This window comes from Heliconius melpomene, chromosome 13 (assembly GCF_056956725.1).
Source record: "Heliconius melpomene rosina isolate 202511_hmr_F chromosome 13, ASM5695672v1, whole genome shotgun sequence".
Taxonomy (NCBI): domain Eukaryota; kingdom Metazoa; phylum Arthropoda; class Insecta; order Lepidoptera; family Nymphalidae; genus Heliconius; species Heliconius melpomene.
This window is the reverse complement of record NC_140401.1, coordinates 13892959-13905322: the sequence shown is the minus strand read 5'-3', so window position 1 is coordinate 13905322 and position 12364 is coordinate 13892959. Positions and strand designations below refer to the sequence as shown.

Sequence of the window (12364 nt, the reverse complement as noted above, 5' to 3'; positions counted from 1 at the left end):
TGGGAATCGAACTGGCCTCTAGTAATCTATATTGATACAAATAAAAATGAAAGTATATATATAAATGTTAGAGAAATAGTAGTTATTGTTTTAAGTTAGAAAAGCTGTTCACTAGGGATAGGTATGCTTACAATGCAGGCGTTACCAAAACTACAAAAATGAAAAAGAACAAAGAAAAGACACTACATCTGCCTTTTCCGTTTGAAAATGCGAATAGAAATGAAAATCATAGTAAAATGTGGCGTTATAAAAAATACCTGAAAAATATATGAAGGGAAACGTAGAAAATAATAACTAATCAAATTGAAAAACGAAAACTATTGCAGCTATATTAAAAGTCTACTTTCATCTTAACTTTTACATAGGTACGGGAAATACGCCCGAGGCGATACAGTGGACCCATGTCAAATATCAACTTAAATCAATATCCCAAAAACTAAAAGTAGTTAGATCTATAATATTTTATTAGAAATTTTAGTTTGTCTTTTCTGTAGCTCTTATAAAATTATAAATTTCGGGAGTGAAGGGAACTATTATTTACATATATGGTTTATTTAATGTGTCATTTATTTAATATATTTCAATATTGTTATTTATATACATACATACATTTAATACAATTTATATATTTTATTGTAAGTATTCGTATTTAGTATATTTATGTGAAAGCCCTCGCTGCCGTCGACCAAGCCGCTAAGGAGTTGTGGTTTTCACATCTACCCTCTTGTCGATGGCATATAATAATTCTAACAGTCGATAGTTGCCTTTCGATGCGCTTTCCACGCGTTCCTTTGTTTTACTTAGTATTTCTTACCAAATTTGTATAATTCGTGTTCTATTATATATAAATGTTTGTGGTTGACTTTGTTATAAACTGTATGGTTTTAAATTGTGATTTTACTATTTGTGTTATTTCTATATGTACATTTTAAGTGGTGTTAATTAAACTCCGTGCTAACGGTAAGTGGAAATTTATTATTTATTAATACTACATTGGTGACTTCATCTAATATTAATTGATTAACAATAATTCTGTTATTGATAACATAGGTTATTTTTGTTAAAAATATTTCTTCGATGGAAATAAGATGGAACCTGTTAAGACACTCCATTCCAATTCCATCTACTCTGGTTCTGGACTTCCCGCCGGATTCTAGAAGCGGTAATGATGAGTGGCGAAACTCATCGCTGCGGTTTACCTTGTTGCCTGTACAACTTGTGAAAATATTAAATATTTCATGTTCTCGAGTGGGAATTGAACCCACAACTTGTCACGTTTTCTGTAATATTTTGTCTCTTTCTCAGCATGTCACAGCACACACGCTAAGAACGAGTCCATTAATTTCTTTTCTCATTGCGGTGGAACAATAAACAAAGTGCTGAGATCAATCACTGGACCCGTAGCGTCTCTCTGTCACTTACAGATTCCTCAGTATGTTTTATCCTTAAGTAATTATTTACAAACTAATGTTTCGTATATAACTAGTTGTCGCCGGCAGCTTAACTTGCGTGGACTTAATACGTAAAATGAAAGGGCCTTATTTTCACCGTTTCCGATGCAATTTCAAGAAATCTTCTCTTAGTCCTCTTAACTACATGTTATACACACTAAAAAATGTTTCTAAAAAAATTCCAGAAACTAAAGAACAAAATATCAAAACAATAGGTTGCTAATTCTGCCTGTCCATATAACCGTAAAAAGTTTGTTGCTGAAAAACAAAATCTGACTCCATACAAAATACAGTAGATGTGTAAAGATAAACAAGATAATCGCACGTCGTAAAGTTACAAAAAATACGAGGATTTCATTAAATTTGCATACAGAGTAAGGTCGTGATGAAAATGAAATTTGGACGAAACCTAATTATGTGTTTTAAAAAAATCCTTGTTTATGTTTGTAGCCCTAGCAAAATACAAAGAGACACGACCCTTAGAAGAATAATAAAAAAGTTCTTTATTCGATTCCGACTAGTAAAGATAGGAAGGGAAAGAATTATTTTCATTTCCTGGTTCTGGTACCAACACAAATCGCGGTGTTGAGTTTCGCCATTCAACTCGCAATGCCTCAACAATACTGCGGGAAATGTCTCATGAAGAACGGAATGTCTTAACAACTAGGTTTTCAGGTTCCCTCTGCTAACCCTGCTATGTGTTGGATACAGCGTGAAACAAAAAGAACATTATTAAAATTTCATGAATTTTAAGAGAAAATGTAATTATATGCATTTTTAAACTTATCTCTAGTTCTAGTATAAAAGTTTTTCAGATTTTTTACAATATCTCAAAGATCACTTAAGAGAAAATGTCCTCCAAGTTTGTAACTCCTGTGCCAGTCGTGAACTTGGCTCACTTAAATATTTATTTTCCTTGTCAAAGAAACTGTATGCACTGTGCGAGCACAACGTATTTTTGCGTTCTTTTATGAAGCATTGTTTCTGATTTTTATGCTAAGATTTTTTGTTATTTTGTGTTTCATTTAATGTAGCTGAAATTTTTTTGTAAACTGATTAATCGTTTAAGAATCCATTAACACGTGTAAAACTAACACTCGTTTTATATGTCCCAAATTTTAAATAGATATTATTTTATCTAATAATCAAAACCAAGAATGGTATACGACAATATTATTAAAGTAAAAGATATTATCGTAACAACTTCTTAGGAAAAACTAGTTTATTTCACTCAAAATGAGAGTCTAATTCACAAAAGTAATTTAGTGAGGAAATAAAAGCTCAATGAGAACTTTTTCTTAGATTATTCCCTGGTTGTATATAGGTATAATGATTATTGTGCTTGGTAACGAGGCGTAGCGCGTTGCGCACTATTCAATACGTAATGCCTTCAGAATTCAGCAGAAACTGGGGAATGGAAGTGACTTAACAATAGGTTCCCAAATTCCGTCTGTCTACAATGCTAAGTGCGGGATACAGCGTGAAGCTAAAAAATACAAATATATAATAAATATAAATATATAATATTATACTAAATTTTCAATTTTCCTCTCTTCCTTTCCAGTAGAAATTTGGAGATGTTATGCGTTGTTGATCCCTCATTCACAAAGAAACAAAAACAGTTCCATATTATATAGAAATAATGTATATTTAAAACTTTCAACCTTTTTAGTTTTTCAATTTAATAATTTCAACTTTTTCTTAAGCGTTCCTTAGTTCTGTATAATAAACATCAGGTGTACATAACATTTTCTTTTACAGCGCCTATTATAATACATTAGAACCATTATGGATGATAAATCGCTAATTTACATGATCCTGAGCCATGGATGGCTTGTTTTATGCACATTTTCGGTATAATATTACCATTTTATTGGATAATTGTGAAAGTGTTAGTAAATGTGTATATTTATATACTAATAATATCTACTTTATTTACACAACGTCCTGTAGTCGTAATGTAGAAGACAGAAAGTTTACACTCATTCGAAGATTTTTTTATTTTTGAATGTAAGATTTGAACCCACTATCATCAACGCTTTTCTTCAGACATCTTCCTACTAAATAATAAAAGAGCTTATTATATTACACGTAACAAATACGAAAATCTTATAAAATTCTTGGTATATAATTATATTAGACTAATTCAAATGTACCCAAATCTATTATATAAGAGCTCTCTCACATATACAACTACTAACATAAAAATATATTTATTGCAAATAGGATCCGCAACTTTATGTAACCTCCAAAGCTACTTACAGAATAATCATTATTGCTATAGTGTTTTGGATATAGACTGAATAAAAGTAGCAGTGTTTCTTTACAATTCAAGTTTGTTATTATTTCGAAAGAACATTTTATTGTATCTTTGAAACTATAATCAGTTGTACTAATTTTTATTTTATGTTACGTCTACGCAGTATATAAAATAAACAACGAGACGCGGCGTTAAGTCCTGCCAATCAACATGCAGTGTCTCGAATTTGACTGGAAAGCGGCGAGCGGACAGTCTCTACCTTCAATGGTCCCCAAAAGTTCAGAAATAAAAAGCTTATATTATAATTTCTTTGGGAAACAATTATATATAACTTTTTGGTGCAATCTATACTAATATAATAAAGCGGAAGAGTTTGTTTGTTTGTTTGTTTGTTTGTTTGCTTGAACGCTAAGATCTCTGGATCTACTGGTCCGATTTTCATTGTTTTTGTTTTGTATGAAAGCTGCATTCTTCAGAAGTGCTATAGGCTATATAACATTACATTACACATATATACTAATATATTTTAAAGTACTTTCTAATTTGACATGCAATTTATTCTGCCATGTTAATAACAACCGTCGTTGCTACGCGACCGCTACCGCGACGTTTTGATATTCATCCTTATGAAAATAAATATAATAGTCACTTTTAGCATTTTATCTAGATTGAAATTATAGTTTACTGTATAACATACTAATAAATAATTAAGGAGATGTCACTGATTCCAAATGACCTAGCCACCTAGCGGGAGGCACAGTGTGAGTATGACCGACGCGAACGGGCAGATGACGTTGACGGTTTTATAAATTTTCATACATTTTCGAACTTTATTTGTTGTTTATAATTAATTTAAAATACACTTTGGTTCTCTTCTTATTTTATTTGATATAGCCCGCTAAAATTATCCTACTTAATAGAGAGAAATGTTTAGTTATTTCGTAGAGTCGATATCTATGTACGCACGTACGGAAAACTTTAGGTACTTTTTCTAATATTAAGAATACCTATCCTTTAGTTACTTTTAATCCTTTTGTTAGTTCATTTCAATAACTCAGATATTTTTTTCTAATAATGTGTATCTACTTATTATTCTTTTTGATTATTTGAGCTTATATTTTCTTACTAATTCTATTGAGAATTGAAAATAATTTCATGAATATATTGAATAAATATTCTTATAGTTGAAGTAGGCGTAGCCGCGTCCGGGTCCACTAGTTAAGTATACGAGTACCTTGATAAAGTAATATTTAACTTTTCCTGTAAATCAATTGAGCTCCTAGCCTAGCCTCTATTTTTCATCCCAGCTTAGTCGTCAACTCGTAGTATAGTCACGTCAATTTATTAAACTGTAGTCGAAGCACGTTGTTTGCAGTTTTCATCATACTTTCGTTGTGATCTATGAAAGTAATTTTAACAGTTACCTACTTTGAAAAAAATACTAAAAATCATTCTTTTCTATAATGTGATGAAAAAAGTGAAGAAATACTATGTGATGTACTCGCATTAAGTGATGAAACTTAAGTTGTCTTTTCAGAACCCGGACTGGAAATCGAACTCACAACTATCACGCTTATAATCAGACGCTTATATTAATTTTAATATTTTTTTAGCTTCACGCTGTATTTAGCACTTAACAGGGTAGGCAGAGGCCTGGGGTCCTAGGGTTAAGACACTCTATTTCAATTCCATTTCTCACTGGTCGCCGATTTATCGAGACATCGCGTGTTGAGTCACGGTACTCAACGCCGCGCTTTGCTTCGTTACCAGAGTAAAATATTTCAGTGTAGGAATCAAATCCACAACCGTCGCATTTACACTCGCATGCTTGTGCTCGTGTGCACAGCTGCCTCGAACGTCGTAATGGCTTCCAAATTTATGAATTCCGAATGACTTAAAAATCTTTTAATTTAAGTCCTTTTTCCAATTTTTCATAAATATTTTAATATAGTATTCGAATATTATAAACTAACTAAGTTTATACGCGAAGACGTTGCGAAAAACTCCTTTATATATTTCAATAAATACATTTTTAGCGCGGCACTTTATTTGGGGAAGTATGAATAATAAATTGAAACATATAAATTTTTATACAAAATTACAATTTTTTTAAAAAGTGTAGTATATTTTTCTTTATATCAATCACATCAGAAGAAATCCGCAAAACGGTCAGTCTATTTTGGAAAACAATACTAGATGAAACGAAAGCAAACATTCGCTACACAAAGCTTTTCGAATTTGAAAATATCTGTATGTATTTTTTAGTTCTGGTTTTGAAATTGCTTGTAAATAAAAAAAATTATAAATAGCGTGTAATACTTAGTTTTATTTATTTGAATAGTACGTAACGTCGACTCGAAATGCCCAATTAGAGGTCGTGGATTAGAGTCCATCATTTACTAAAAGTGCTGTATATATACAAAATATCCTTGCATATTCCTTATTTGTATAAACAGGAGAGCGCGTTATTTATTGAAAATATGAAATTCATGTATCTAGGGAAATACGTAAGATGCATATTTCGATTCAGTCTGTTGAATGTCAAGATTGTATTTACTAAATAAAAATATTTGTATGACACAGTACACGTTCAGTTCCAATGAGTATCTGCTTACATTTCTCCTTATATACTCGTATGAGAAAATCTAATATTTGGGGGCATTTATTAATGTAATCTATTATTAAAGTCAGTCGTAACGCTGGGGCACCATCGTGTCATCGTAAAATCGATAGTTTGTGGGTTCGATTCCTGTTCAAGTAAATTAAATATTTAATATTTTCGTTCTTGTATTGAGCCAAAGCGCGGCGTTAAGTTCCGCCACTCATAAAATTGCTTATAACAAAACTTAACAACTTAGCTTCACGCTGTCTCCTGTATACAGGGTAGGCAGATGGAACCTACTGTTAAGATACTCCGTTCTCCACAATATAATTGCTAAAGTTCAAAAGTAAATCCGCAAAATGATATACACTTTAATATTTCAAAGCTTTCAGAAGCTGTTTTAAAATTTCAAATGTAACATGAAGCAAGTGTGAAATATGCATTTATCTATAGAATTTCAATTCAAATGCCTGCACAGAAATATTTCAGAAGGAACACACAGTGACAGTCGAAAGCAGATTGAATGTGAACGCTAAATCCCGAGAAAGGCTATCATTATTGTCAAGTCAACTGTACAGCTATTATGCTTAGTGATTTTTAGAATATTTTTTTTTAACTTAACGCTGTATTTCGCACATAGCTGGGTAGGCGGAAGGAATCTGGGAACCTAGTGTTAAGGCACTCTGTTCTTCGTTCGCATTAAGATAATTCCGATCGGAACTCTACGCCGAGCTTTGCACAGTTATCAGAGCGAGGAAGTAAAAATATTAAATATTTTATACCCCCGAGCGGGAATTGAACCTACAATCGTAATATTTCTACAATCTATAATTGAGTTTTAAATTATTAGCATACAAATAGTAAACAGAAGTTAGGAAAAATATTTAAATTTATTTTAAAAAAATAAGCAATATTAATAAGCATAATTTTGACACTGTATCTATATATATAAAATCGAAAGGTCACTCACTCATCACGAAATCTCAGAAACTACATGTGCTAGAAATCTCAAATTTTGCATAGGAGTTATTTATAGGACGTAGGTGCTCGCTAAGACGGGAATTTGCAATATTCGATTTCTAAGGGGTTGTTTTTGGGGTCGAAAGTTTGTATGAAACTTCGTTACTACAAATGAGTCTCAAATTTTGCATAGACGTCACTAGGACGTAGCCATGGAGACAGAAATTAATAATAACATAGTTCACGCGGGTGAAACCGCGAGCGGACCGCTAGTATTTTATAAATACTTTATTTTATGAAGATTTTTTTTCATAAAACAAGAAAATAAGTATAAAATTATTATTTTACCCATTTCTTACGAAGTAGACACAAGTTTCTCTTTATCGCAAACTTTGCAAACTTTTATAATCAAAGCAACGTTTATGGATAGAGCATAACTATATCGCTCTGATAAAATTATTTTATTCATCCATAAAATGATCTTTTCAAGAAAAATGCAATGCCAATAAAATTTTATGTCGTCGTAACGAAAGGAGCATTTGAATGTAAACTCGATGGTTGTGGGTTCGATTTCCACTCGGGTATTTTAGTCTCATCTCACAACACATAATATTAGGCGCAAAGCGGAGAACTGAGTATGTTGACACTATCTTTACCGTTTCATGAGTAATAAAATCTAAAACAAAAAACATATATTTTTGTTTTTACATTTATATAGGAGAGAGAGACATTTCTTAGTGGACATTACTGGAGATTAGTACTTACAATTTTTGCCACTCATGAACTATGTAAGTCTTTCAATACTAGTAGGTAATTCCCTTTAAAATTTCTGTAGCGTCCTCGAAGACCTAACTTAGGACATATTTTAGGATTTACCGTCAGTATAGGAAAAGATTTATCTAGATATCGTGACTAGAATGTATATGACATACGTAAGTGCATTAGTTTTATATTTTTAAACGCTGCAATTTGTCTGGAAAAAATATCTCTTTTATTTTTTTAGCATCCCGATTTTTCCCGTATATTGCAGAATAGATAGAGAAAATTAGACTATTAGACCTAGTGTTAAGATTCGCTTCTGCTCTATTTTTGACACTTTAAGTACTGTGTGTGGCGGAACTAAACGCTGCGTTTTACTGCAAAAACAAGTTCTCTTCTTTCTAACATCATATTTTCCTATAACACGATAAATTATTTAAAAAAAAATCCCGGAGTGGGGATTGAACTCATAACAATACGCACGATGCGCGATAACAGACAGACGTAATTTCCTACTTGCATTACAAATAAACAACAATCTTTAATAATAAAACTTTTATAATGCATCTTTTCTTTTATAATGGTTCATTCATACAATATAATGAACAACATGTCAGTCATCAAATACAATGTGTATTGTAATGACTTCACTCACTCTGTTAATACGTACATGTATGCAAATGACGGTTTAATTTTCTCTTGTATAATAAAAAAGTGATAAGCTTCGAGAAATGAATGTAAAAGTGTTTAAGTTTTGCGTTTAATATGGATGAAATAAAATGGCTGTTATTTTTTTTAAATATATTGCTTCTGATTTATAATTAGCTTATAATATTTTTTTCAGCTTCGCGATGTATCCCGTCTACAGCATGGTAGGAAGTGGAAACCTAGTTTTCGTACCACTTCATTTCTCATTTTCCGCCAGTGCGGCTTGCGTGTTGATTGGTGGAACAGAACGCCGCGCTTCACCTTGTTACCAGAGCGAGGAAAATAAAAATATAAATAAATAATAATCCATTCCCACGAGTGAGAATCGAACCCACAAACGTCGCGTTTACAGTTTCACGCTTGTGCCTCTGCGACATGACCGACCTTTGGTAAGTCAGAAATCTAAGAGTTAAAATTTGTCGTTTCATTTTATTTGCATTTATTTTATTGTTTGAAAAATAAGCATTTCCTTGTATTGTTTGTCACCGTACAAAACATACGTCATATATTGAAAACGTGACATGAATCAGAGGAGAGGAGATCAAATATTGCCGTTTTGATGTATTCGAACTTGCTTACTTTATTTTATTCATTTTCTAGTTACTATATGTTTAAGAAAAACAATATTAATTATAGTGTTCAGTCGTGGTGCAGTTCGTTGTCCACGTCCAGTTGTCTCGTTGAGAGATATTTAATATTTCTATTTCTTCGCTCTGGGAACAAGGAACTCAATACGTAATGCCTCCAAAATGCAGCGGAAAGTGGGAAACGGTTGAAAGTGTCTTAATGGGAACGGAGTACCTTAACAGGTTCTCAATTTCTGTATATACATACCAAACTATGTGCGAGATACAGCATGAATTACTTAAAAAGTTAGAAATGTCGAGTTTCCAAAATGTATACACTTATATGCGATTTTCATTTTATTAAGGTGTACAAATGTAAAAATATTAAAATTATTGCTTGTAGAAAATTTTGAGACAAATTTTAAATATTAAATAAAGCTAAAAATAATATACATATGTACGTATAATGTTCACAAATATGGAAATCTACCTTAAGCTTTAAAGCCTTAAAGTGTACGTGCTAAGCTATTCCCAAAATAAATTTGGATAAAATTGAAAAATACTAAATCCTTCAGAATGTTACTCTTACAAAGTGAATTTTAACCAACAGCAGTGCCCTGGTATCGTCAAAGTTAAGCCTTAGTGATGTGCAATATACGACATGTCGATTATAGTATTATATATTTATTCATAAGTAATTAGAGGCGTTAAGTTCCACCGCTCACTGCGCAATACCTCGAAATTTTTTTGGTAAATAATTATTAAGTAAGTATTTTTGCGTTTTTTATTTAAATTCAGATTAGACAAATGCTCGCGTCGTTAAAGTACCCAATAACAGGCTTTGCGATTTTTTATAGTTAATGACTCTTTTTCTAATAAAACATGTTTCGCTTATTACCGGACGTTAAGAAAAAAAGGAAAGAAGGAAAGAAGTACAGGCCGCCCTCCAACCAGGTGGACCGACGACCTCAAGAAGACAGCAGGAACCCGCTGGATTCAAACGGCGCAGGACCTGACGGAGTGCATGACGAGCATTGGGGAAGGCCTATGTCCAGCAGTGGACTTTAAAAGGCTGATCGATGGATGGATGGATAGGAGAAAAATATACTATTGTAATAACTTGTATACTACTGTAATTTTACTGACTTATTTGAATATTTAGGAAGCTAACAAAATAACGAAAAAGGTAACCATTTGTCAATATTTTTTTATAATATCGTACAGTAGTGTTTAAAAATCCCCTTTTTTCACGTTACTCCTAATTTTAGAGACATTGCGTATTGACTGACGGAGTTCAACGCAGCCCTTTGCAAATCTATGTAAATATCTTTCGCAAAATATTATAAATAATAATTTCTATTTTACTTGTTACATACAAAAAGACCCAGTACCAACACTATCTTTATGCAGCAATGGGTTCGCGAAATAGCCGGAATTAGAGGAGGACGTACGCTGTCGATCAATTATAGCAATTGTTACACAGAGTACGCCTTTAAAGGGATTCTCTTTTTAAGCTCAAGGATTAAGTTTGGTTTAAAATGTGTTTATTTACTGAAAATATTAAATTTATATTATGTATACTTTATAAATAATATGTTTAATGTAAATATTTTTTTGAATATGTAAGGTATCAAAAAGTAACTAGAATGATAAACGAGGCGTCGTAGCGCACAGTGACTGTAAACGCGTAGGTTGTGGATTCAATTTCCACTCGGGGTAGTGAGTTATTATTTATTAGTATTTTAATTTTTTCGGTTCCCAGGTTCCCTCTGCCAACTCTGTGATATTCGCGTTAGAGTGTTCACACTCTAAATTAAATGCTTATACATTTTGAGATAAGTCAGAATTTTGTGCAGGAGGCGGAAAATAGGAAGCTCAAATAGACAGATAAATATAAATATATTTATCTGTCTATTTGAATACAAAATCATATAAATGATTTCTCCAAACTTATTACTTGTGAATGGGGCACACTAATATTTTTTCTTTTACTTTATTATGTCGTTCAAATTTTAAAAATATCAAAGTATTTTAATATTTAACTTATTTTTTAACTTCTATTACGTTATTGTTGCACCAAAATGAGCATTGTGAAATATTGAAATAAATATATGTACCTAGTTAAATTACTCAGGCGAGAAAAAGGCTTTTTAAAAATTATTTATTTAATTTTATAAACAACCTTTCTGTTTTAAAGCAAGTTGAAGACAGAGAATCTTTATTAAAATTTTATATAATTCAAAACAGTTAAATCAGCAAAATACTACAACACTATTGTTCGATTCCGCGAGGTGCAAGTGCGGCGTCATGGGAATGTATCCTTATGCATTGTTAACTCCTCCCTCCTTAAGATGGAAGCTGGTCCTGCAGGTTCCTGAAGCGTCCTCGCTGCTGGTTTTCTCCGGGACTCTGGGAAAATGCTTGTAGATTTTCCAAAAATAACATTTATTATAGTGGTATATAATGATCATAGATCAGCTTGAAACAGCCAGGATAATAGACCAATTTATTTTCTCCTCTTCTTCTAGGGTTTGAATATTATATACAAGTTGATGTATATAATCGAGAGGTATATATTCTAAATCCTTCTTTTAGGTAAGAGTACTCTTCGTTACCAAGTATAAGGGTTGGCATGAGGAATAATTAGGTTATATTTATGATTAGAAATGGAAGGAATTTCTAGGATGGAAATTAGGAAATGTTCTGTACTATATGCTTTCCTCATAATAGACACTTTGATTTATTTGAATAGGTTTAATGTTTACAAAATTAAAACTACATATATTTTTTATGAATTAATAAATTTCCTTATAATAATTAGTAGTATCTAACTACTATCGAAACTAAACCATATATAATACCATGGTTAACTCTAGAAATAGTAAAAATATATTTTTTTTTGTTTTTTTTATAAGTAAATCTAACTTATATTCTATTTTATTTCTATAAACCTTATGTATCCTTTAAGATGAAGTATTCTCGCATACAACAAAATAAGTTCTTTAAAATTATTATATATTATTTATTCGTTATTAAGTAAGTAAAAGCAAGGTTAAAT

General features: G+C 31.7%; 1 protein-coding gene across 1 annotated transcript in view; it reads left to right on the top strand.

Annotated features, from left to right (window-relative positions):
- Positions 1 to 803: 803 nt before the first annotated feature.
- Positions 804 to 12364, top strand: part of Gycalpha99B (guanylate cyclase 1 soluble subunit alpha 2) — a 124678-nt gene continuing 113117 nt past the window's right edge. The window contains exon 1 of the mRNA XM_085196449.1: positions 804 to 960. The gene's annotated coding sequence lies outside the window, so the exon portion shown is untranslated. The remainder of the gene's footprint in view (positions 961 to 12364) is intronic.